This window comes from Canis aureus, chromosome 5, assembly GCF_053574225.1.
Source record: "Canis aureus isolate CA01 chromosome 5, VMU_Caureus_v.1.0, whole genome shotgun sequence".
Classification (NCBI taxonomy): Eukaryota; Metazoa; Chordata; class Mammalia; order Carnivora; family Canidae; genus Canis; species Canis aureus.
In genome coordinates, this window is record NC_135615.1 from 85,829,580 (window position 1) to 85,854,059 (window position 24,480).

The 24,480-nt window shown below is 59.6% G+C and overlaps 1 long non-coding RNA gene across 1 annotated transcript; it reads right to left on the bottom strand.

Moving 5' to 3' along the window:
* Positions 1 to 496: 496 nt before the first annotated feature.
* Positions 497 to 23,836, bottom strand: LOC144313546 (uncharacterized). Its single transcript, XR_013379180.1, has 3 exons — positions 23,282 to 23,836; positions 22,740 to 22,987; positions 497 to 829 (listed from the first exon to the last, which is right to left on the bottom strand). It is a non-coding gene; the product is annotated as an uncharacterized LOC144313546 (long non-coding RNA).
* Between the last annotated feature and the right edge of the window lie 644 nt (positions 23,837 to 24,480).

The window sequence follows — 24,480 nt, forward strand, 5'->3', positions numbered from 1 at the left end:
TCCGGGGGTGGATGGTGGTGGTGGTTGCACAACGGTGTGAATGTGTTTAATACCATTGAACTGTACACATTTAAAAAAAAAGATTTTATTTATTTATTCATGAGAGACACACAGAGAGAGGCAGAGACACAGGCAGAGGGAGAAGCAGGCTCCACTCAGGGAGCCCGATGCGGGACTCGAACCCGGGACCCCAAGGTCACGCCCTGGACTGAAGGCGGTGCTAAACCATTGAGCCACCCAGGCATCCCTTTTTTTTTTTAAGATTTTAAATAGATATAGATAGAATAGATATATTCCTGACTTTTTAAAAAAAGATTTAATTTATTTGGGAGAGGGAGAAAGAGAGCACGAGCGGGGAGGGGACACCAGGAGGGGGGCAGGAGGGCAGAGAGAAGCAGACTCCCCGCTGGGCAGGGAGCCCCACGTGGGGCTTGACCCTGGGACCCCGGGGTGGTGACGCGTCACAGACTGAGCCCCGCAGGAGCCCCCCGTTGAACTGTACACTTAAAAATGGTTAGGATAGTAAAATTTATGTCATGTGGGTTTTGCCACATGTAAAAATAATAAAAAGAGGCGCTTTACAGGACAGAATTACATCAGAACTCAGTTATTAAAATATCAGGCAGGCGTATGCTGTACGGTACAATCAGCGCTGCTTTATTAGGAATTAAGTGTCAGCCGGTCAATTCACTGCTTTAAGTCACAAGTGACGAGGGACGCATGTAAAAGATTTCAGGAGGCCTCTGCGAGGACGAGGACGATCGGCCTGGGGCACATGGTCCTGGGGATTCCGTCGGGGACAGACCACGCTACCGGCTCATTGCCTGCCCTGGTGACAGAAACAAAGGCCGAATCCCAGTGAGAAGTTAGTGGAAATAAAGGTGTGATTTTCCCCCATCCAAGGTCAAGGACCCCGATTCCGCTCAAGCCTGGGGCTGGGCCCGGGGAAGAATCCCGCCCGCCGCCCCGTCCGGGACGCAGGCAGAGCCCAGCACTTGCACACTGTGCTCCCGGGAGGAAGGAGCCTGCCCTCGTGGTCCCTCCTCCCGGCACAGGCCTCCCGCTTCTCGGCTCCCAGGCGCGGGTTTGCGGCTGGACTCGCGGGGAGCTCGGCCGAGCCGGTCACCCTTGGGGTCACCGTGGGTCCCCCCCACCGCGAGCTGCTGATGGCGGCCAGGCCTCACCGCCACGGCCGCACGGAGAACGCCCTGGAAGCCCGGCCCGGGTGCGATGGAGTTTATTAATCTTTGATCTCCAAGTATCAAAAGAAACCCGTGAGTGGCTCCGCGGCTTCGGCTTTTCTGAAAAACCGGCTTGGCAGGGAGAAGCGAGAAACCGCGCCGGGCTGGGCTTCAGCCGTCCCGGGGCTTCCCATCCCTTGAGCAAAAGCACTTGTGAAAATGGGATTTTTCCCCGATGGAGAGAGGGTGTTTGGCCTCAACTGAAAGGACCCAGTGAAACCCTCTGGCCGTCCGGGTGGAGCCCCGCCCGCGTGTTGCGCGTGTAAGGGTGTGCGAAGGCTCCTGAGTCAGGCTGCGTGCAGGGGCGCCGGTGGGAGGGAGGGGGTTGAGGTTGTCAAACAGGCGGGAAAATCTGTGCATTCCTGGTCCTCCTCTCTGCGCCCGGGGGTTCGGCTCTTCTCCGGGTGAGGGGTGGGCCGTGGGTCTGGCCCAGGCAGCCCCGAGCGAGGCCCACGGGCCCCTCTGGCACCCCCCAGCCCGTTGAGGCTCTAGGCCGCCGTGGGTCCCGGCCCGGGGTAGCCGACCCTGCGGGCGCCCAGGCTCCACGGCGCAGGGCGCCGGCCTCCAACCCCGCGTCGGCTCAGGGCGCTGGCGTCGACCCACAGCAGCGTGGGGCCGGAGAATGTTGATTAGCAGAGAGATGAGGTAGAGGGAGAGATAACCCAAACCAGAGGAGCCACCTGCAGCTCCACAATCCCAGCAGCATCCAGGCAGCAGGTACACACGTGCGCGCTCCCTGACCGCGGCCGGCTTTTCTGTGCGATCAAAAATGATCACAGAGAGATCCTGGGTAGGAGAGAGAGCGGTTCAAAGGCAGGATATTACTCCAGGCCCCCTGAATGTGGACGTCGCTGCGATGGCGTTCTTCTGGCTCATTTAGAAAAGAAGATCCAAAAAAAAAAAAAAAGAAAAGGAGATCCAGGCCGCCGGCCGGCCCAGTGGGCAGGGCCAGTGACCCTTGATCTCAGGCTCATGAATTCAAGCCCCGCGATGGAGCCGACTTTAAGAAAAAACAAACAAACAGCAAAACAGATCCCAAAATGATGAGCAGAATTAATTGCATTCCAAGAATAGATATATTCCTGACTTTTTTTTTTAATTAAAATATAGTTGACATATTATTTTTTTTACATTTTTTTAAAGATTTTACGTATTTGACAGAGAGAGAGAACTAGCAGGGGGAGCGGGAGGGGCAGAGGGAGGAGCAGGCTCCCCTGAGCAGGGAGCTGGATGCGGGATTCCATCCCAGGAGCCTGGGGTCATGACCTGAGCCCTAGGCCGCGCTTCACCGGCCGAGCCCCCGGGGCGCCCCTACTCCTGACCCTCAAACTCCACCGTGATCTTGCTCACGAAGCAGGCAAAACCAGGTAGTGGCTGTCGTGGGTTGACCGTGTCTTCCCAAAAGGTGCATTCAAACCCCTGGTTCTTGTGGCCGGGACCTTATTTGCAAGTAGATTTTGGCAGATGTCATCGATAAAACGCGGCCATCCTGGACCTGGGTGGCTTCCGATCATCCGACGACTGGCATTTGTACAAGAGGGAGATTTGGACCAGGGATGCCCGGGGAGAGCAGGGTGTAAAGACATGCGGCGGCGAGCTCCACGCCGAGGGACGCCAAAGGGTGCTGGCGGCCCCGAGAGGCTCGAAGCAGGGAAGAATCCTCCCCACGGCCTTCCAGACGCTGTGACGTGGACTCCCGGCTTCCAGAACGGTGAGACTCGGTCTTGATTTTCGCCACCAAGGTTGTGGCACCCTCGAACGCTAGTAGAGCGGCTGACGGGCCTGTAGCTGGACCGGAGGAGGATGCTTTGCTCCCCGGGTAGGTCCCGGGCCACGGCGCCGCTCGGTGAGTAGCTGGGACTGGCCCACGAGCAGCATAGCATCACCTCCTTGCGTCACGTGTCTATGGTTTGCTCTCTGCTCCCCCCACTCCAGAATGTCACCCCCACAGAAGACCCGTCCTGTTCGCGGCTGTGACCCCAGCCCCTAGAGCAGGACCCGGCACATAGTAGGTGTTCTGCAAACGCTTGTCCAATAGGCGTCTACTCTGTTTCGCTGCTCCCTACTGTTGCTGCCCCGTTGTCCCCGCGTTCATCCGGGAGGTGTCTGCGGGAAGCGACGGCGCGACCAGCTCCGGGCTGGCATTGGACGTTCCTTGGCTTTTCAATGAGGGCAACGCCTTGGGAGGAGGTGTGGGTCCAGATAAAATGACAACAGTTAGACTGAAGACGTGTATTGTCGACTCGCCTGGGGCGTTAGGAGCCGTGGGTCCTAAGTCCTCCCGTGGCGGGTGTGTTGGCTCCTGGGGCAGCCGTCACAAAGGACCACAGCCCCGGGGGCAGAAACAGCAGAGAGTCATTGTCTCACAGCTGTGGAGGCTGGACGTCGGGGTCAAGGCGCCTGCAGGGTTGCTTTCTTCTGAGGCCCCTCCTGTGCTCGTGGGTGGTCGTCTTCTCCACGTCTTCACGTGGCCTCTCCTCTGCATGTGTCCAGGTCCTGACTCCTCTTACAAGGACACCGGTCAGACTGGCTCAGGACCCACCCTACTGACCTCATTTGAACTTAATTACCCCCGTAATTAAAGGCCCTACATCCAAAGAAGGTCCCCTCCTGAGCTGCTGAGGATTAGGGCCCCAACCTATGTGTTTGGGGAGGCCGCAGCTCAGCGCGGGACAGCAGGTGCCCGAACTCCGCGACAGCAGAACTTCTGCTCTGGTTCTTTCCAGTCTTATCGGCAGCCTTGTTTTGTGGGACTGAAGCGCCACATGCTTAAAACTGTCCCACGAGAAGCCTCAGGCACCACTGTGTGCACTGGAAAGCTCGGAGGACGCTCACCCGGCCGGCTGGGCCTTGCTGAGCCCAGGGAAGGGTGGCTGGGAGAGCAGAGCGCAGACTGCACAAGGCATACCCGGGGGGGGGTGGTCATGTGTGGTGCAGGAGACACCTGTGTCCCGGAGGCTGGAGGTCGCAGGCTCTCAGCTGGTCTCTCAGCTCTCCCTTACCCCCGTCCAGGCCATTCTCAACCCCGCAGCTGCAGTGACCCTTTAAAAACCTCAAGTCGTAATAAATAAATAAATAAATAAATAAATAAATAAATAAATAAATAAATAAAATAAAATAAAAATAGGGGCATCCCTGGGTGGCTCAGCGGTTTGGCGCCTGCCTTCGGCCCAGGGCGTGATCCTGGAGTCCCGGGATCGAGTACCGCATCAGGCTCCCTGCATGGAGCCTGCTCCTGCCTCTGCCTGTGTCTCTGCCTCTCTCTCTCTCTCTCTCGAATAAATAAATAAAATCTTAAAAAAACAAAAACAAAAACAAACAAACAAAAAAAACCTCAAGTTGGTTCATTTTCCTCCTCTGTTCACGATTTCTCTCACCTCAGCTGCTTCATTCAGAAATTCTCCATTCGTTCTCCCAGAAACCCCCCAAGCCTCAGCTGGCGGGCGCGGGTGGCACTCTGAGGCGGGTCACGGGCCCTTCATGGGAGAGGGGCCCTCCCTATACCCGGCAGAAGGGCCCGTCCCCAGGACAGAGGGATCTGAGCGAGCAGGCCTCGCTAGGTCTCCCCCAGTTCACTACCCTGAGCGCGCATGCCTCTGCCCCGTTGTGTCTTCCCACGACTGTCCGCTCTTCATCAAAGTAGCATAAAAACACTGGTTTGACCGTTTCTTCCGGTCTCCGTTTCCTTACCAAGGCTCCCGCGTCCTGTAAAACGTGAAATTGACGTGTGTGCTTTTCTCCGATAATCTGTCTTTGTCGCTTCATTTGCAGCCCCCCCCCCGCCCCCGTGTTGCCAGGGACCCTAAGAAGTGGAGGGAATTTTCCTCCCCCCTGCACCATCCTGTCCCTCAAGCCGAGGCGGGAGGCTTGCCTCTGCAGGGCATCGCTTGCCAGCCTCCTGAGCTCCGGGCGCTGCAGCCGCTCAGCTCACGCTCAGCTCACCGGAGACGAGGGCTTGAGAGAGGAGGGGCTGAGAGATGGAGGCATCCACCTGGGCTTTCTGGCTGCGCAGTGACCCTTGAGACCTGCTGGCGCGGAAGGAAAGAGGCTGACCTTGCATTTGTGTCTTGGCTCTGCTTCTGGATGAAGTTGTCTGGGGCAGGGGTGCCTGTGAGGCTCAGCGGTTGAGCGTCTGCCTCCGGCTCAGGGCGTGACCCCGGGGTCCTGGGATCGAGCCCCACGTCGGGCTCCCTGCGGGGAGCCAGCTTCTCCTTCTGCCTGTGTCTCTCATAAATAAATAGAGAAAAAATCTTAAAAAAAAATTTGTGGGGATCCCTGGGTGGCGCAGCGGTTTGGCGCCTGCCTTTGGCCCAGGGCGCGATCCTGGAGACCCGGGATCGAATCCCACGTCGGGCTCCCGGTGCATGGAGCCTGCTTCTCCCTCTGCCTGTGTCTCTGCCTCTCTCTCTCTCTCTCTCTCTGGGTCTCAAATGAATAAATAAATTAAAAAAAAAAATTTGTGCAGGGCAGGAGAGAACAGCTGAGCCGAGATTGCGGGGGAGGGGGGGGGCAGCAATTGTCTGCTATGGATCCCGTATGCAGGCCATCCAGAAAGGTCTTCCCTGGTCACTGTGGGAGTTGGTGACGCCAGTGGAGCGCTGAACATCCCCACACGCCGTGGAGCAGAGGCACCAAATATTTTCCATCAGAAGCCTGAAACCGCACGTCTAAGTGGTGTTTAAAGAACCGAAATTCTTCCGTGTAAATCCAAAGGTCGAATGGGCTTCACCCAGTGATTCGTGAATCTGCAGCACCCACCTAGCACATGGCAGGGCGCTCCGCGGGACGCAAGGGAAGGCCGAGAGGGAACAGGAAAGAGGAAATCATCAGCAGGGAACGCACGTGGGGGGACGCACGTCCTGAGGCCACCCCATGTCCTGCGGGGAGCGAGGGGTCGGGGCGTCCCCAGGGCTGGCCGGGAGAGCCAGGCCCCGGCTGAGGGCACCTGGAATCGGGGAGGAAATGGGCCTCGCTCTGCTGCCGCAGGGCCTCACACCACAACTCTGTTTGAGGCCTTTGCCTCCTTTCTCATAGTGGGGAGGGGGGCGCAGACCTGTGAGGCTGGACCGGGTCTGGGGGTGCTGTGGGGCGGGGTGGGCTCTCTCAGGTGTCTGCTGCCTGAATCTCGGGTTCTCCAGAGGCAGGAGGGAACAGGACACTCCGCAGGTCCCTTGGTGGGGGGGGGTCCTCAGGCCAGTGGAGGTCGAGGCCAACCTAGACATTGTGATTGCAAGGAGTCCTCAGGCCATGGGGCTGTGGTCACCAGCTCCTGGATCGAAAGGGTCCGTTGTTCTTGGTGACACGACTGCCGCCGGGTCTTCCCCAGCGGAGCCCACTTTTCAGAAAGACTTCAAAGAGCTCCTTTGGGGCAGTGGGGGGCCAGGCCTGCAGAGCCTCGGGCTCAGGTCCCGGGGTGGGGGCTGGAGCTCACCCCAGGCTTCTGTCTCCAGCTGCAAGTGAGGTTCCTGTGATGACAGTGAAGGGGGGACCCCGGCGCTGTCCCCTTCCCCCTGCCCCCAGTTCCCGGGGTCCCGCCCACTTCTCAAGGCTGCCCTTGGGGGCTCAGGGCCTGGGCTTTCGGATGGAGTGTCGCCCCACCCCACGGCCCCCACCCCACGGCCGGGCCAGGCAGGTTCAGGGGCGCCTCAGCTGGGTTGCAGAAGCGAGGGGGCCAAACCCCAAACCCACATCCTTCTCTCAACCTTGTGTCAATTGTCCCTGGGGCAGAAACTCAAAGGGGGAGTCTTAGAGCAGCTCCAGAAGGAGGGGTGGTCATCGCCAATCCCCCCGCCCCTCTCAGCACCCCTGGCCTCGCCAGCTTCTGAGGAAGTGAGGCAGGGGCCGGAGCTTCCCTGCGAGGCTGGTGCTAAACGAAAGGGATGCTGCTGCCCCCCCCTTTCAGATTTACACGCCCTCCGCGAACCTTACTTCAAGCAAAATTGCCCCAGGCAGGTCTTTGTTTTGTGAATTAATCAAATAATAATAGCGCTTCCTCCTTCTGGGAACCGGAAGGCCAAGGCCAAGCCAGCAGCAGCGTCCTGGGCCCAGCGTTGAGGAGGAGTGAGCAGGGGCAGCCCAGCGTCCCGTCCCCGGAGCCGACACAACGAACTAGGCCGCGGGCAGCTCGGGCTCCTCGGCCCCCAGGCTGCAGGCTGGACTCAGATTCCAGCCTGGGGACATCACCCTGTCGTGCTGTGCCCACCGCTCTTGGCAGTTGGCCTGGCCCCGTCCCTGTACGTGGAACCCTGGTGACCTCCCTGCCCTTCTGAACCTAACTTTTTTTTTAAGATTTTATTTATTTATTTATTGAAAGATTTATTTATTTATTTATTTATTTATTTATTTATTTATTTATTCATGATAGACACAGAGAGAGAGAGAGAGAGAGGCAGAGGCTCAGGCAGAGGGCGAAGCAGGCTCCGTGTCGGGGAACCAATGTGGGACTCGATCCCAGGTCTCCAGGATCACGCCCTGGGCTGAAGGCGGCGCTAAATCGCTGAGCCACCCTGGGTTCTCCAAGATTTTATTTATTTATTTATTTATTTGAGAGTCAGAGAGAGAGCGAGCTCGGGCTGGGTGAAGGGCAGAGGGAGCAGCAGACTCCCCAATGTGCAGGGAGCCCGAGGAGGGGATCGGGCCCAGGCCCCAGGCAGTGCTAAACCGCTGAGCCACCTGGGCTGCCCAACTTTTTTCTTTTTAAACGGAATTCTAACACTCACACACAGAAACATACAGATTTTGCAGAAGGAGAAAGTTCCTAAAAGGGCGTAAGCACGGCTTTCCTACACCTAACGCGTGTCGGGGATTTTACTCAGGTCATCCAGTGACGGGGGCTCCTGGCCACGTTCCCGGGGGTCTGGTTGCTGCAGTCGTGGGGGCCAAAGAGGTTTTAAAACATTCAGTGAGGGGCGCCCGGGGGGCTCAGCGGTGGAGCGTCTGCCTCTGGCTCAGGGCGTGACCCCGGGGTCCCGGGATCGAGTCCCGCGTTGGGCTCCCGGCATGGAGCCTGTGTCTCCCTCTGCCTGTGTCTCTGCCTCTCTCTGTGTGTCTCTCATGAATAAATAAATAAAATCTTAAAAAAAATAAATAAAACGTTAAGTGAGATCCTGCTCCTTCCTTGCTCAGGGTTCCCTAGGGCTTCCCTTGGTTTTTAGGACCAAATCTCCGTCTGCGCTCTGCGGCCCTGGCCCCGTCCCACCTGTGGCTGTGGCAGCTCTTCCCACCTGTGTCCACATGTGGTCCCTTGTCACGGCCTTGCCACCCACCGTTCAGTTCCTTAAGCACACCTGGCCCCTCCCCTGCTCCGCAATCTCCCCACCTACGGCTCCCCCCCCCCGCCCCCTGCGGAGGCTTCTCCCCACACCCCTGCCCCGAACTCCTGGGCAGCGTCTTGGCTCAGCCGTCCCTGCTCAGCAGTGGTTTATGTCACCAGCAGCGCGGGAACAAGCCAAAGGCCTTGGGGCGCCTCCGGTGGAAACTGTCGCTCATCGGTCACCCTGTCACCCTTCCCGCCAGTCACCAGGTCACCCTTCCCGCCATCTGACTCCCCTCCTCCCGTCGCCTTGGAGCTGTTTGTGGGGTATGAGCTGAGCGCCCGCGGCCACGCAGAAGAGTCGTTTGTTCAGGCGGGTGCACCGCGTCGGGGCGGTTCCACGGCCGTCCACGTCCACCCGCGGCTGCACAACACGGAGGAAGCCGGTTTCGAATCTATCTGCGAATTCACTTTACCCTTCCTCGTCTCTGCGGTGCCTGCTGTTTGCTTTCCCCTTTGCGCCGCTTGTAACATCTCCTGGTTCCCTCGCCAATAACGGGTCCAATGAAGTCGTTAACGCGGGTCCTTTTTTTTTTTTTTTTTTAAATCTGCACGGGAGTCACGACGTTGTCTTTTTTGAAAATGATCCTGAACACTGACCTTCCCCAACCCAAACACTTTGTGTGTCGTTGCTGTTTTACCTTCTTCGGGCCGATCGTGTCTGAGGTCACTTGGTGCGTTCATTTCTTGACTGGTTTGCGGGGCCTCTCCCTGCCTGGGTCCCCGCGGGGTGGGCGCTCCAAGCGTGCAGGTGCGCAGGCTGTGACCAGCAGCAGGTGCGCCCCACCCCTCGCCGCTTCCTCCCGCCCCTCCTCGCCCGCGGGGCCGCCTGACTCGTCCGGGTTCTGCCCTGTTCGCCCCTGGGTCCTCCGCTCCAGGTTGCATGAGGCGGGCGGGGCCCTGGACCTGGCGTCCCCCACAGGTCACTCCCCCACCCGCGGAGACCGGGTGGCCGTCCGCAGCAGCGCCGGATTCAGTACCTCCTCCTCTCAGCTCCGAAACGGGGCTCCCTGGGGGCAAGTGCCGGGGGTCCCGCGGCTACCTGGGGCTAGAAATGGGGCTGGGCATCGGGTTTAGCATCGGTGCAAGAGTAAAACCCCAGCGTGCGGAGCAGGTGGTGCCCGGGCCCGCCTTGGGGTCTGTGTCCGGAAGCTCATCCTTTGGGGCAGCAGGACTCAGGTGAAATGAGGGAGGCTGGAGGGAGGGATGATGAGCCTCGGGTCCCCCCGCCCAGACGGGAGAGCTCCAGGTGTCCACACAGCCACCAAGCGGCCAGAAGACCCTAGGGGTGAACTCGGATTCCAGGCGGGGCCTGCGCTCCAGCTGCACCTCATTTTCCTGATCTGCAGCAAGGGAGGTGCTAGTGCGGGCCTGAAAGGTTCCAGAGTCCCCAGGACCACCCTCGGTTCCCACCACCCGCAAGTAGGACTCGGAGAACCCAGGCAGGTCGCTGTTTCCCTGTTAAGGTTCTGACCCCAAGAGCAGATGGATTAGGCTCAGCCAAGGGAAGATGCGCACAGGACAGGATCCGGGAGGCACGGGGTGCAAGCTCCTGCCGGGCCTGTTCCCCGGGAGGTGTGGGCACGGGGGCTGTGACGGGCACGCAGCCGGAGAGGCTCACCGGAGCCGTGGTGTCACTCGTGGGCCATGGCGGACCGTCCGCTGGGTCGACCTCAGGTTCCAGCCCTCCAGAGGTTGACGTGAGGGTCTGTAGGCTGTGCGGGACGGCCCGAGCCCCCCCCCCCACTAGGATGCGTATCCGGTGAAATATTCCAAGGGCTTGGAGTCGGCCCCTGGGAGCCGGGGGCAAAGCGCCAAGCTTCTCCGTAGGCGGTCAGCCCTTCACTGCACGGGTGCCCATTTCCCAGAAGAGGAAGTGGAGTCTTGGAGATGTTAAATGGCCACGTCGCTAGATCCAGGGTCTGACCCCTGACAGCCCCTCCAGGAGCCCAAGCATCTTGTGTTCTTCCCGGCAGCTTTGATGCCTCTGTTGAGAGACATTTACCCAGGAAATGAGGGGTTTTTTTTTTTTTCCATCTTCCCATTTCTTCAGTCGTTAGGTAAGTAAGGTCTGGAATAAACTGAATTTAAGATCTCTATTGGGGGGATCCCTGGGCGGCTCAGCGGTTGAGCATCTGTCTGGCTCAGGGCGTGACCTCGGGGTCCCGGGATCGAGTCCCACGTCGAGCTCCCTGCGTGGAGCCTGCTTCTCCCTCTGCCTGTCTCTCTGCCTCTCTCTCTCTGTGTCTCTCATGAATAAATAAAATAATAAAAAAAGAAAAAAAGATCTCTATCAACTCTGCGCCCTCAGGGAGGCGTGGATAGAGACCTGTTTGGGAAACTGTGACACATCCAACAAGAGTCTACTTACTGTGGCCCAAGTACTACCCTTGATACCGTGGCTTCAGCGTGGTTACAGGAAACTCCAGCACACTTGGGGAGAAAACACATATTTAACACATATTTATCAGGCGGTCTGTGGATGCCAGGTACCGGACAAGGTGTCGGGGGTGCTATGGTGAGTGAGTTAGACACAGTCTGTGACTTTTCGTGGAGCTTATGGGTTATGTGTTGTGGGGAGAAGGGAAGCAGACAAACCCCCACAAACTACGTCCACTGTTCCTCTTTCCTTGGGCGTGCTGGGCTCCAGCTCCAGCCACTTCCTGGTCAAACGTTTACTGAATCGCTACCATGTGCCAGCCACGGGTCAATGGCCTTGGGAGCAGAGTGTGACCCGGGCGACGCGGCCCTTGCCCTCTTCGAGCTCACCCTCACTCGAGTGGGAGACAAGCCGATCTGCACTTTTCTTCACTCAAGTGGGAGAAATATCCAGAAATCTTTGTGAGCCACTAGATAACGTAGTTCCCCACAGTGATGCCAACCAGGAAGGTAAGCGACACAAGGCCAGGGTAGAGAATAGGTGGAGGCGGTCGGGGAGGGTATCCCGCGGGGGCGACGCTGAAGCTGGGACCTGCTGCATGAAGAGGAGCTGGCCATGTGAAGAAAGAGGAACGGCGTTTAGCAGAGGGAACAGCGTGTGCAGAGGCCCCGAGGTAGAGGAAAGGCCAGCGCGGCCAGAATGTGATGATGGAAGGTTCAGAGAGGTGGGCAGGGCCAGCCCACAGCCGGGCTGCTCAAGTGTTTGGATTTTTCCAAGGGGAGTGGGGAGCTGTTGAAGCATTCTCTGAAGAGACTGGCGTGATCTTACATTTTCAAGATCCTTCTTGGCTGCCGTTTGGAGGCTGGAGTGGCTTGGGGTGAGCAGAGGTAGGGGTGGGGGTATCCCCAGGACACTGTGTGCTGCCTCTCATCTCTAGCCATCTACCTCTAGGCTGTGCCCTCTACCTGCAGTCCTCAGCTGAGCTACAAAGCTCCAGGGATGCCCTGGCTTGCCCCTACTCAACTTTTATGAGTCAAGTGACTGATAAACAAGTTCCTATCCAGGGCCTACTCATCTCTTAAACTGCACCAGGCTATCACACGTCTGTGCTGTGCAGATGCATCCCAGAGTCCTCATTTTCTCTACTGACTCTCCCAGACAATGGGAGCCTGTGCCTCCAGTGATGACCCTGAGGCCTCCCAGAGGTCGGGTGTACCTCCTGTACCAGCAGAGGAATATTACAATAGGTTCCGTATTGATTCAGGGTCATGTGTGTTCCAACCTTTATTCAACTTCTGACACTTGAATTTGTTTGACTATGTGATGAGCTGGAAATGGTAGTAGGGATGTTTGGGCCTCTGGTCCTACCGCTCTGTGACCATCAAGAAGTGCTTTTATCTCTTGGTGACAGTAATTGCCATTACAAGAGCTGGCATCTTTAGGGACCACGGTCTTTTATAGGCACCCTATAAAGACTATAGTAAGTACTCATTCAACCCTCACATTCACCCCACAAAGTCCTATCATCCCATCACCACCATCACCACCATCACCACCATCACCATCACTACCACCACCACCCTCACCACCATCACTACTGCCATCACCACCACCATCACCATGACCACCATCACGACCACCATCATCACCATCACCATCACTACCACCACCATCACCACCATCACCACCATCACCACCACCATCACTATCACCATCATCACCACCACCATCACCATCACCATCATCACCATTACCACCATCACCACCATCATCACCATCATCACCACAATCACCATCATCACCATCACCACCATCATCACCACCACCATCATCACCATCACCACCATCATCACCACCACCGTCATCACCATCACCACCATCATCACCACCACCACCATCATCATCATCACCACCATCACCATCACCACCATCATCACCACCACCGTCACCACCATCAGCACCATCACCATCATCACCACCATCACCACCCCATCACTATCACCACCATCACCACCACCATAACCATCACCACCATCATTAGCACCACCATCACCACCATCATCACCACCATCACCATCATCACCATCATCACCACAATCACCATCGCCACCATCATCATCATCATCACCACCATCATCACCACCATCACCACCATCACCACCCCATCATTATCACCACCATCACCACCACCATCACCATCACCACCATCATCAGCACCACCGTCACCACCATCATCACCACCATCACCACAATCACCATCACCACCATCACCACCATCATCATCACCACCATTGTCACCACCATCACCATCACCATCACTATCACCATCATCACCACCACCATCACCATCATCACCACCATCACCATCACCACCACCATCACCATCACCACCATCATCACCACCACCGTCACCACCATCACCATCATCACCACCATCACCACCCCATCACTGTCACCACCACCACCACCATAACCATCACCACCATCATTAGCACCACCATCACCACCATCATCACCACCATCACCATCATCACCATCATCACCACAATCACCATCGCCACCATCATCATCATCATCATCACCACCATCACCACCACCATCACCACCCCATCACTATCACCACCATCACCACCACCATCACCATCACCACCATCATCAGCACCACCATCACCACCATCACCACCCCATCACCATCATCACCACCACCATCACTATCACCATCATCACCACCACCATCACCATCATCACCACCATCACCATCATCACCACCATCACCATCACCACCATCATCACCACCACCGTCACCACCATCAGCACCATCACCATCATCACCACCATCACCACCCCATCACTATCACCACTATCACCACCACCATCACCATCACCACCATCATCAGCACCACCATCATCACCACCATCACCATCATCACCACAATCACCATCACCACCATCATCATAATCATCATCATCATCACCACCATCACTATCACCACCACCACTGTCACCACCATCACCATCATCACCATCACCACCACCATCACCACCCCATCATTATCACCACCATCACCACCACCATCACCATCACCACCATCATCAGCACCACCGTCACCACCATCATCACCACCATCACCATCATCACCATCATCATCACAATCACAATCACCATCACCACCATCACCACCATCATCATCATCACCACCGTCACCATCACCACCACCATCACCACCATCACCATCATCACCACCATCATTACCACCACCATCACCACCATCATCTTCATCACCAGCATCACCACCATCACCATCACCACCATCATCACCACCACCGTCACCACCATCACCATCATCACCACCATCACGACCATCATCATTACCACCACCACCACCACCATCACCACCATCATCACCATCACCACCATCACCATCATCATCACCATCACCACCATCATCAGCACCACCGTCACCACCATCATCACCACCATCACCATCATCACCATCATCATCACAATCACCATCACCACCATCACCACCATCATCATCATCACCACTGTCACCATCACCACCATCATCACCACCACCGTCACCACCATCACCATCATCACCATCATCACCACCACCATCACCACCATCACCACCCCATCATTATCACCACCACCGTCACCACCATCACCATCATCACCATCATCACCATCATCACCACCACCATCACCACCATCACCACCCCATCATTATCACCACCATCACCACCACCATCACCATCACCACCATCATCAGCACCACTGTCACCACCATCACACCACCATCACCATCATCACCATCATCATCACAATCACCATCACCACCATCACCACCATCACCACCATCATCATCATCACCACCGTCACCATCACCACCATCATCACCACCACCATCACCATCACCATCATCACCACCATCACCACCATCATTACCACCACCATCACCACCATCACCACCGTCATCATCATCACCAGCATCACCACCATCACCATCACCACCATCATCACCACCACCGTCACCACCATCACCATCATCACCACCATCACAACCATCATCATTACCACCACCATCACCACCATCACCATCATCATCATAACCACCATCATCACCACCATCACCATCATCACCATCACCATCACTACCACCACCATCATCACAATCACCACCACCACCACCACCATCACCACCATCACCACCATCATCACCATCACCACCACCGTCACCACCATCACCATCATCACTATCATCATTACTGCATCACTACCATCACCATCTTTGCCATCATTTTTTTTCTTTTTTAAGGAGAGGATAGGGGCAGAGGGGGAAAGAAAGAATCTCTAGCAGACTCAACGCTAAGCACAGAGCCCTACATGGGGCTCAATGTCACGACCCTGAGATGATGACCTAAGGTGAAATCAAGAGTTGGATGCTCAACTGACTGAGCCACACAGTGACCCCATCATCACCATCACCACCACCATCACCACCAGCATCATCATTGTCAGGTTTAATCCGATTGATAGTGAAATGGAATAGAGAGGCCAGGCAGAAGTTGGTTGAAACAGGCTTTTCATGGGACGCACTCTCGGGCGAGGTTCTGTGGCCCGCAGGGGAGGGAGAGAGCAGGGAAGTCATGGGCCAGGGAAGTTGCGCCCAGGCAAACGGCAGGGGGGGTCTATAAAGAGTTTTAGCGGGCAGATGGGGGCAGGGCGGCATTCCTATTAGGGCGAGGGTCATGGGTCTTGTAAGCTAAGTTAGGGTAAGGCAGCAAGGCGGCATTATTGGGAGGTTGCTGGCCTGGGGTCAGCCGTTTTGAGGTCCCCAGTCTCGCCAGCCCAACAATCATCACCGTCTTTGCTATCATCACCATCATCACCACCGTTGTCATCATACACTCAATTCACAGGAAGAAACCGGAACTGAGCAACCAGTACACACACGGACACAGAACAGAGGAGGGATTCAAACCCAGGTAAGTCCTCCGACTTCAGTGCTCCACCGTCATCATGAAGTCACATTTCTCCCTGTCGCCCCCCTGTAAAGCCCAGTGGGTTAGATTTAATGACCTCTAGGACATTGCTACTCACTATGGTCCCTGAACCATCGCCAGAGAGCCTCGGCAGCACCTGGAGCTGGTTAGACTCGCTGACTCTCAGGCCCTACCTTGGTTCTACTGCATCAGAGTCTGGGTTTTATTTTATTTTATTTTATTTTTTAAAATTTTTAATTTTTTTTTTTTAGAGTCTGGGTTTTAAAAAGACCGTCAGGGGATTCGTAGGCACACTGGAGACTGAGAAGCCCCCCAAGACCATCGGCTCACATCCTGCGAACCCTGACCTCGGCATGGAGTCGCGGGCCCCTCAGGGGTGAGAGTGTGACTCCTACATGCTCCTTCCTCACCGTTCCACTGAAGCGAGGCTGGGAGGAGAAATTTCTTTCATTCTCAGAAACGTCTTCTTGTTCGACAGATAAGGTCAAATGCTTCTCAGACTACCTGACCCTGAGGATCCCCAGCGGCCATGCGGAGAGTTTAAGGCAGGGGCTGAGCAGAATCCTGCACCTGCCAGGTAGGGAGCAGCCGTTGGCTGGGTGGGCCCCTGCCTAGGGAGAGATCCCTGTCTGCGTAGCTCACCCCAGGGCCTTTGTACTGCCTTTCCCTTGCCTGGAATGCTCCGCCCCCTTTCTCACTGCCGGTTCCTCCCTGTCACTCACATCTCTGCTCACAGGCCACTACCCCAGGAAGCCTTCTGGACTCTGCATCTAACGTAGGCCCCCCACCCCCCGCCCCTGGGCACAATTTCACCCGCTGGCTTCTCAGCGCTCATCACTACTTAAAGTGGTTTTCTACCATCTTTCGTTGTCTGTGCTCCTCCCCAGAGGGTGGCTCCACGAGTGCACGGCCCACCTGTTCCTGGCTTATCGCTGTCTCTCCAGAACCGAGAACACCACCCGGTGCCCACAGGCACTCGATGAGCATCCATCGAATGAACGCATTGGCCTGAATGTAGCCCTGGCAGAAATGCCCACCTGGGGCTCATGTGCTTCAAAATCTAAGTCACTTGGAAAAATAAATGGATGCGGGGCTGCAGGGGTGACTTTGACACACCGAGGCGTGGGGTGGGGTTGGGTGGACACAGCAGAAGGCAAGGGCGAGGCGTCACAGGAGCCTTCAGCCGAGGGCTCGTCAACAGAAGTGGGGAGGGGTGGGCGCCACGGGTGGTTCCCTGGAACCTTCTGGAGGGAACAAGAGGAGCAAGAGGTGCACATCGCCCACGTCCGTCTGCGCCCTCCACCCCGGGCGCCGCAGAGCAGGCCCTACAAGTTCCCCTTTAGCACAGAAAGACAGAGACAGGTGACGGGGTCTCCTCCGTCTCTCCCGTCTCTCCCGGACGCCAGGAAGATCACCCCGGCCCCCCGGATGGATTTTTAGGGAAATCCTGAAAGCACTTTCGGGACAGTTGGAGCCTGCATGTGTCCTGGGAGGGAAGCTGCCCCACGGGCCCGGCCAACCCACGAGGCCTTGGGAGCGGCATTTACGTATTAAAAGGCCACTTTTCGGGGAGAAACGCTGCAGATACATTAAGCTGTCGCCTGATCTTTGGAGAGCCATTATTAATGGAAAACAATAGATTAATAGTTTTAAAACGCTTGTTCAATAAGTAATTTTTATGGCTCTGGATAGAGCCCATTAAACATTTCTGTGTGTTATTATAAAGAAGTTTTAAGCGTAAAATCATAAAGTCAATAATCAGAGAATTAGTCACAGCGGCCAGCCACAGGCCATTAGTTTCAGGTGCTGTCAGAGACACCTGTGGCTGTCGCTGCCGAGTTTCCTTTCCGCGGCGGCGGCGGCGGCGGTGGCGGCAGGTGGGGAGGCCCGCGAGGGTGCCTGCTGCCTTCGTAGCCTTGAGGGGACAGCGAGCAGGTGTGAGCAGCGGGATGCCAGGCAAATATTTACAAAGTGCAAACGTGAATGCAAAACTAAACCGATCCAGGTCAATTTGCACATCCAGGCGCAGACACTTTATTTCCCCAGTGATCTCCCACCTTCCAGAGCCTCTCGCTCCGCCGGAGGCGCGGCCTCCATCTCTTGCTGAAGATCGAGGCGGAAGCCGCCGCCTTCAGAAGCAAAGCCCGTGGCCGAGGATCCCGCGTGAGGCTTCCACGGCCGTCTTCTCCTCCCACCAAATGCACCATGGAGTCAAGGCCCGGGAAGTGAAACCGCGAGCTCATTTTAAAAATGACTTTAAAAAGATAATAATATAAAAAAAATAAAAATGACTTTAAAACAAAATCGTGACAAAAGCGATACAATTCCTTACGGAAACTAGAGAAAATGCGAAGACAGTAATCAGCGCTCCCCGGGGCTGACAAATGCGCATGGACCTGGGGAGGCGGTGAGGAGGGAAAGCAGCCCTCTGGGCCTGGGCCTCTCCTGGGTGCGAGGGGACAGGCAACAGCCACGACAAGCCGGCTGGAGAGCAGGCAGAGGGTCACACGGGCCACCGGGGCCGGGGCTGCGTCCGGAGGACGAAGGCAGGGAGAGGCCGGGCCTGGCGTCGGGGGCAGAGGCCGGCGGGGTGGAGGAGGCGGGACGGCACGGGTCCGGGCGGAGCGTGTGCCCGTCAGCCTCATCCTGCTCCTGCCGTTGTGCCCGACTCCAGACAAGGGCATCAGGGCTTGTCCGTGGCCTCGGGCGCTCGTGACCTGGCGGGGACGTGGTCTCTGCGGCCACCCGCCCCGTCTGCCCGTCTGACCGTCTGCCCTCCGTACCCAACCACCCGAGTTCTCTTCCTACCAAATGCGGCCGCTTCCTGGGTCCCGGCGCCGACGGCGACTGTTGGCTGAGCCCAGTGCCCGTGGGCTTCTTGCAGGGGGAGGAGGGTCTGGGCGACCCCAGGCTCGGCGTGTGGCTGGGACACGTCCCCCCGGGACACAGAGGGAGCGAAGTACGGGTGCGGGCGTCAGGGAGGCGGGCGTCGCCGGAACCGCATGGAGAAAAACGGAGGAGACAACGCCGGGCCCTGCCTGCAGGGAGTGTGGGCAGCGCGGAGCCGCCTCCTCCAGGCCGGCCGCCCGCCCGGGGTTGGTCACTCTGCGTGGTGACCCCGTTGGGCCGCTGCACCTGCCACCCTGACCCGAGGTACCTGCCTACTGCTCGGGGCTGGGCCGAGGGGGCGCAGGTGTGCACACAGTAGGTGCTGCATAAGTGCTCCGCCGAGGAGGCTGACCCGGCGCCCAGGGCTGCGAGCCCCGGGGCCTCAGCGTCCCTGCTGCGCTCCCGGGACCATGGGACTCGGTGCAGTGGCCGCAGCCGTGTCCTCGCGGTGGGGCAGTGCCGGGGCTCCTGCTGCACCCATCCCGGCCGGACCCCGGGCCCCTCACATTTCCTCTTCTTCGCCGTTTCCTCTCTCCTTCCTCTCTTGCCCTCCCCCAGGGGCCATGGTCTTGGGGGGGCCGGGGGGCCCCGGAGCCGGCCTACTCCTCCTCTGTCTTTGGCCGCCTCCTCCTGCCGCCCCCGCCCCCGTCACCAGGGGCTCCGAGGGCCCCGAGGGGCACGGGGGGCGTCGGGGGACACGCATCCCAGACCGGCTTTCTCTCCAGAGGCTGCGGCTCCTGAGCCTGGGGACCCGGCCGGGCAGAGAGGTGGCCGCGGGGTGCTGCTCGCCTGCCCGCGACATTCATGGGTGCTGGCCGGGTGCCCGGCCCCCCCCCGGGGCGAGTTGGGAGGCGATGGGCAGGAGTAGGGTGGCGGTTAAGGGTCCTGGGCCAGCTGGTGCAGGGGACGGTGGGCGCGTTGGGGTTCCCGCTCAGGCTGCCGCATGGTGCCCTCGCGTTCTCCTTTCTAGAAGGGAAAACGGCGCTCTGGGCGCTCCTGGCGGACCCGGGAAGGCCGAGGAGTCGTGTGCAGACTTCCAGCCCCAGAAGAGCTTCGGGGCCCCCGGGGGCCTCTGTGAGCCACACGGGGCCTGGAGGGGGTGGGGGTGGGGTGCCTGTGCGTGCGAAGGCTCCCGACGCGAACCCGCCCCGCCGAGCGCGCCAGGCTGAGGACGCGGAGAACTTCACTCCTGCCTTTACGGAGCCAACACTTGCAGGCACCCGTTCTACGCCGGGCACCGCGCTATGGCCTTGCAGGCGTGAACCCGGTCACCTTCGCAGCGATCCCAGGCCAGGCGCCGGGTCCGCGTCCCCTTCCTACAGGTGGGGCAACCTCGCAGAGCGTGAGGAGGCCAGCACGGAGCCGGCCCAAGTCAGGCCGGGCAGCGGGGGCCGCGGTCAGCACGGCCTCCCGACCCGGCCCCCCGACCGCTCCCCTCGGAGGGCAGCCTCCGTCCACCCCGGACCCGTCCGTCGGGCCAGACTTTCCAACTCTGCACGAGCAACTGGGAATCTGCAGTTGTGAGATCTTCTAATTTTAAAAAGTTGACTTTGATTTTGTAAACATGAGGTGATTCAAAAAAAAAAAAAAACATATGCCAGATTTGGCCTTTCGGGGACCGTGGTGTGCGACCTCCTGCCCCAGATGGGAGGAGAGGGGCCTGGGGAAGGGAAGCTTGAGGGAGGGGAGGAGAGAAGGAGAGGACAAGGGAGGCGCTGGGAGACAGAGGGCCCCCTGTGACCATCGCTGGTCATTCAAATGAGCACTTATGTAGCACCTACTGTATGCCGGGCACTGTGCTGGTGCCAGCGGAACAGATTTTTTTTTTTTAAGATTTTATTTATTTATTCTCGAGAGACACAGAGAGAGGCAGAGACACAGGCAGAGGGAGAAGCAGGTTCCATGCAGGGAGCCCGATGCGGGACTCGATCCCGGGACCCCGGGGTCACGCCCTGAGCCAAGGGCAGGCACCACACCACTGAGCCACGCAGGGATCCCCCAGGGGAACAGATCTGAATGCGTTGTGCAGCATCGCCCCAAGGAGACCTTACAGCTGCGTTCCCATCTGGGCGGGGGCGGGAGGAGCCCCGTTTCTGGGAAGCTCCCCAGGATGGGAGAGCTGAGCTCCTCCCGCTTGGACCCCCGAGCACTTTCCTCCGCTCCCCGAGAGCAGTGGGGAGGTGGGGGTCAGGGCTTCCCCTGCCCACGTCCCTGATGCGGGTCCTCCTGGGAGTCACGGGCTCTACCCGGGACCCCACATCCCGGTGGTCTCTGCAGCCCCTGCGCTGGGCCTGTAATTCTGGGAGCTGCCGCCAGGGGGACGGCGTGGCCAGCGCAGGCGACGCGACACCCGGCGAGTGACCGAGGAGAGCAGGGCCCACCCGCCCGCCCAGGCCCGACCGTCCCCAGCGACCTGCCTCTGAAGCCCGGAGGCCCAGCATCCTTCGCCGGCGGTGGGAGTCCGCGCGGCGGCCCCTTGTCCCGGGACGTGGCCGTGGCCGCAGGAGCAGGAGCCGGGCTGCCCGCAGCCCCAGCCCCTCCCGCCTCCCTCTGCCCCACCTGAGAGCCTCGTCGAATTGGCTGATTCATTCCCGGTGACTCCTGCAGCCGCTGCTTCCGGGCCTGCCCCTTGAACTTGCATTAAGTTTTAATTAAAGCCGTTTCCCCGGCCTTGCCCTTGGCTAAATGCAGCTGCGGGCACAGGGCACATAGATATTTAATACTCCGCCTCCCCCCGCGAAGGCGCAGGGTGCCCAAGGGTGTACCCGGGCCGTGCCCGCCGGCAGCGACTGCGCTCCAGCCCAAGCGTGCCCACAGGCCCCGAGCGGGAGGCCGGCAATAACTATTCATTGCCCTGGGTTAAGTGTGCCCAGGGGCACCCGTAAAGCAGAGCGGCCGTTAGCATGGCTCGGTGCAGGCTGCCCGAGGTCCCACCGAACGTCCTCGGCCTTAAATAGAGCCGCTGCGAGGGGCTTAAAGGGCACGGGCCGATCACCGCCTCCCTTCCCTGTTGCTCTGAATCTTCCCGTCCTGAGGCCCAGCTCCTGGGGTGCAGCCGAGGGGCGGGTGCGGGGACAGCGGGGCGGCGTTGGGGGCGGCAGGGGAAACGGCGGATCCTGTCCATCCTCTGGGCGCCCCTCGGGCGTGCTCCCCGCTCCAGCCTCCCTGTGCATGAAGGCGGCCCCCACGTCAGGGGGACCGAGGGGCTCACGGGGCGGCCTGAGCCTGTCCCAGGGCTGGGGGCTCCTCCCGCCTGCTCAGCCGCCCGGAGGGCTGGGGGCGCCCCGGGGCGGGGGTCCCTGCCTTGCTCCAGGGCAGGGGCTGGTCAGGGTCTCCCAGGGTCCAGCTCACTCCCTGTGCAGCAGGTGCGGGGGGAGGGGGCGGGGGGGGGCTGGAGAGGGAGGAGAGGAGAGGAGGGGGGAGCAGCGGGGGGGGTGAGGCCGCAGCGGCCACAGGAGCTCCGAGCCTTCGCGCTGCCAGCCTCGTGGCACCTGGTAAGGACCGTGGCCACCAGCCGCCGGCTCTGCCGGGTGGGTCCGCCCCGCCACGGCGCCCCCGTGCACGCGCCCACGCCGCTCTCCCCACCCTGCCCGCCGGGTCTGAGGACCAGGGAGACGGCGAGGGACGGGAACAAGCCCGGGGCCCCGGACACGACCCGACGGGAGGCGCATCTGGGCCCGGCACAGCCGCTCCGGCCGCCAGCTGTGCCGGGAACCCCGCGGCTCCCTCGGCCGGCCCCGGGGCGGCAGCTGAGGCAACGGCGTTTCCCCGGGTCTGTTGACACTCGAGTCCCAGAACATAAATGATTTTCTTGTCTTAATGAGCAAACAAGCCAGCCGGCACCACTCGCCGGCCTCCTGCCGGGTAATTGCCCGCTCGCGTGCGCAGCCAGGAGTGTTTACTCGCTCACCTTTGCCCACCGCTTGCCAGGAGGCCGCTGCTTCTCTTTTGTTCTGTGGTCTCCCCGACGCTGCTCCCGGAGGCGCCTGAGGCCGTGTGGCTGGGGCCGGAGCGACTTTCTGGAAGGCTCTGCGAGGCCCGGGCGTGGGGACGCCTGTACCTCCGCAGAGGGGCTGGTGCCGGTGCCAACTCTTCGGGTCTCGCGCCTCGGCCAGAACCGGAAGCGTCCCGGGTGCCGTCGGGGCAGAGGCCTGGGGCCTGCGGGAGGACACCCGGGAGGGCTCTGCCTCGGCTGGTCCCGTCCCGCTAGGCTTCCCCGGGGCTCCAGGTGCCAGGCCAGCCTCCTCCACTCCGGCGGTTTGCCCAGCGCTCCCTGCGGCCGGGGCCCCTCCCGTGCTATGGGCACCAGCCGGCTCCCCGTCCTCGGGCGCCCCTGGGCTCCTGCTGCCCCCCAGGACAGGGTCTGGCCCCCCCTTATTCCAGGTCCCCGCCGCCAGCGCCCACTGGTGCCCGAGGACAGGCCAGCTGTGGCCGACCCCGCACGCCTCTCACCTGCGGCCACACGGGGAGCCTGCTGCGTGCCAAGCGAGGCGGCTGCTCCCCTCAGGTACGGGCCCCCGAGCGTCACTTTGCCTGCCTCCGGTCCTGCCTCCGGTCCTGCCCATCCCCTCCTGGGCCCGTCACCTTCCTGAGGGCCCCGAGGGCTGCTGGCTCCCGGACACCCCAGCGACCCTGTCCCCTCGGCCCGACTGTTGACAAGTGTCCTGCTTCTTCAGCCCCGTGGCTGCTGTCCCTTCAAGGGACCCGGTGGCTTCTCTGAAAGATGCCAGCCCGGGGGGGTCACACATGGGGCTGAAGGGCTGGGGGTCCGGTGGCCTGGCACCCGAGGAGCTGCTGTCGGGGCGGCTACGGGGCCCCAAAGAGCAGCTTGCTGCCCCTCCGGTGCGAATTCAAATGTCCACCTGGGACACCGGGCAGATTTAGGCAGGCGGCTTCGAAAATTGGGCCCCATTAGCGCAACGCGCTCCGCGTGGCAGATGAGGGGCTCCTGCAATCACGCACTCAGCCCGTCCTGATGGTGGTGGCAGGAGCATAATTACCGTCTCCTTAAATAGCCCAAAGTTGCCGTGTAAGAGAAGACGGCTCACATGACATTTGCTCGGAGCTCAACTCCTGCTAAAAATATCCGGGCTAAATAATATTTCCTGGATGCCTCGGAGCAGCAGGCCCTGACCCGGGCTCCGTGACACCGGGGGCTTGGTCCAGGGGCCGCTGTGGAGGGGGTTTGCTTCTGGAAGCGGCGGTTCGGGGTCCCGGGGGCGGGGGTGTCACTCTGTGCATCCCTGAACTGCTTGGGACAGAGACGGTCGCGGGCCTGGAGGGTGCACGGCTGGGTGTGGCGTGGAGACGGCCAGCCCCGCGGTCCTGACTCTCCTGGGAGGTCCTGCGAGGGCTCCAGGGGGTCTGAGGACGAAGGTGGGAGGGCGTCTGCAGCCTCCAGCAGGCGCCTCAGGCCCCGCGACCCCCCCAGAGAGACCCCCGTCTGTCCCACGTCCCCGTGTTCAGCCTGGGGTCTGGGGGTGGGCCTGGCATCCTACCTCCTGGGGACGTTCCTGCAGCTTCCGGGGCGGCCCTGCTCCGGGCATCTGCCTCCTTCTGGCCCCCACGGACGGCAGGGGCTCCTCTGCAGGTTTGGGGGTGGCCTGTCTCTCCTGCCCATCAGGTAACATCACGTCCCTGCTGGGAGTGTG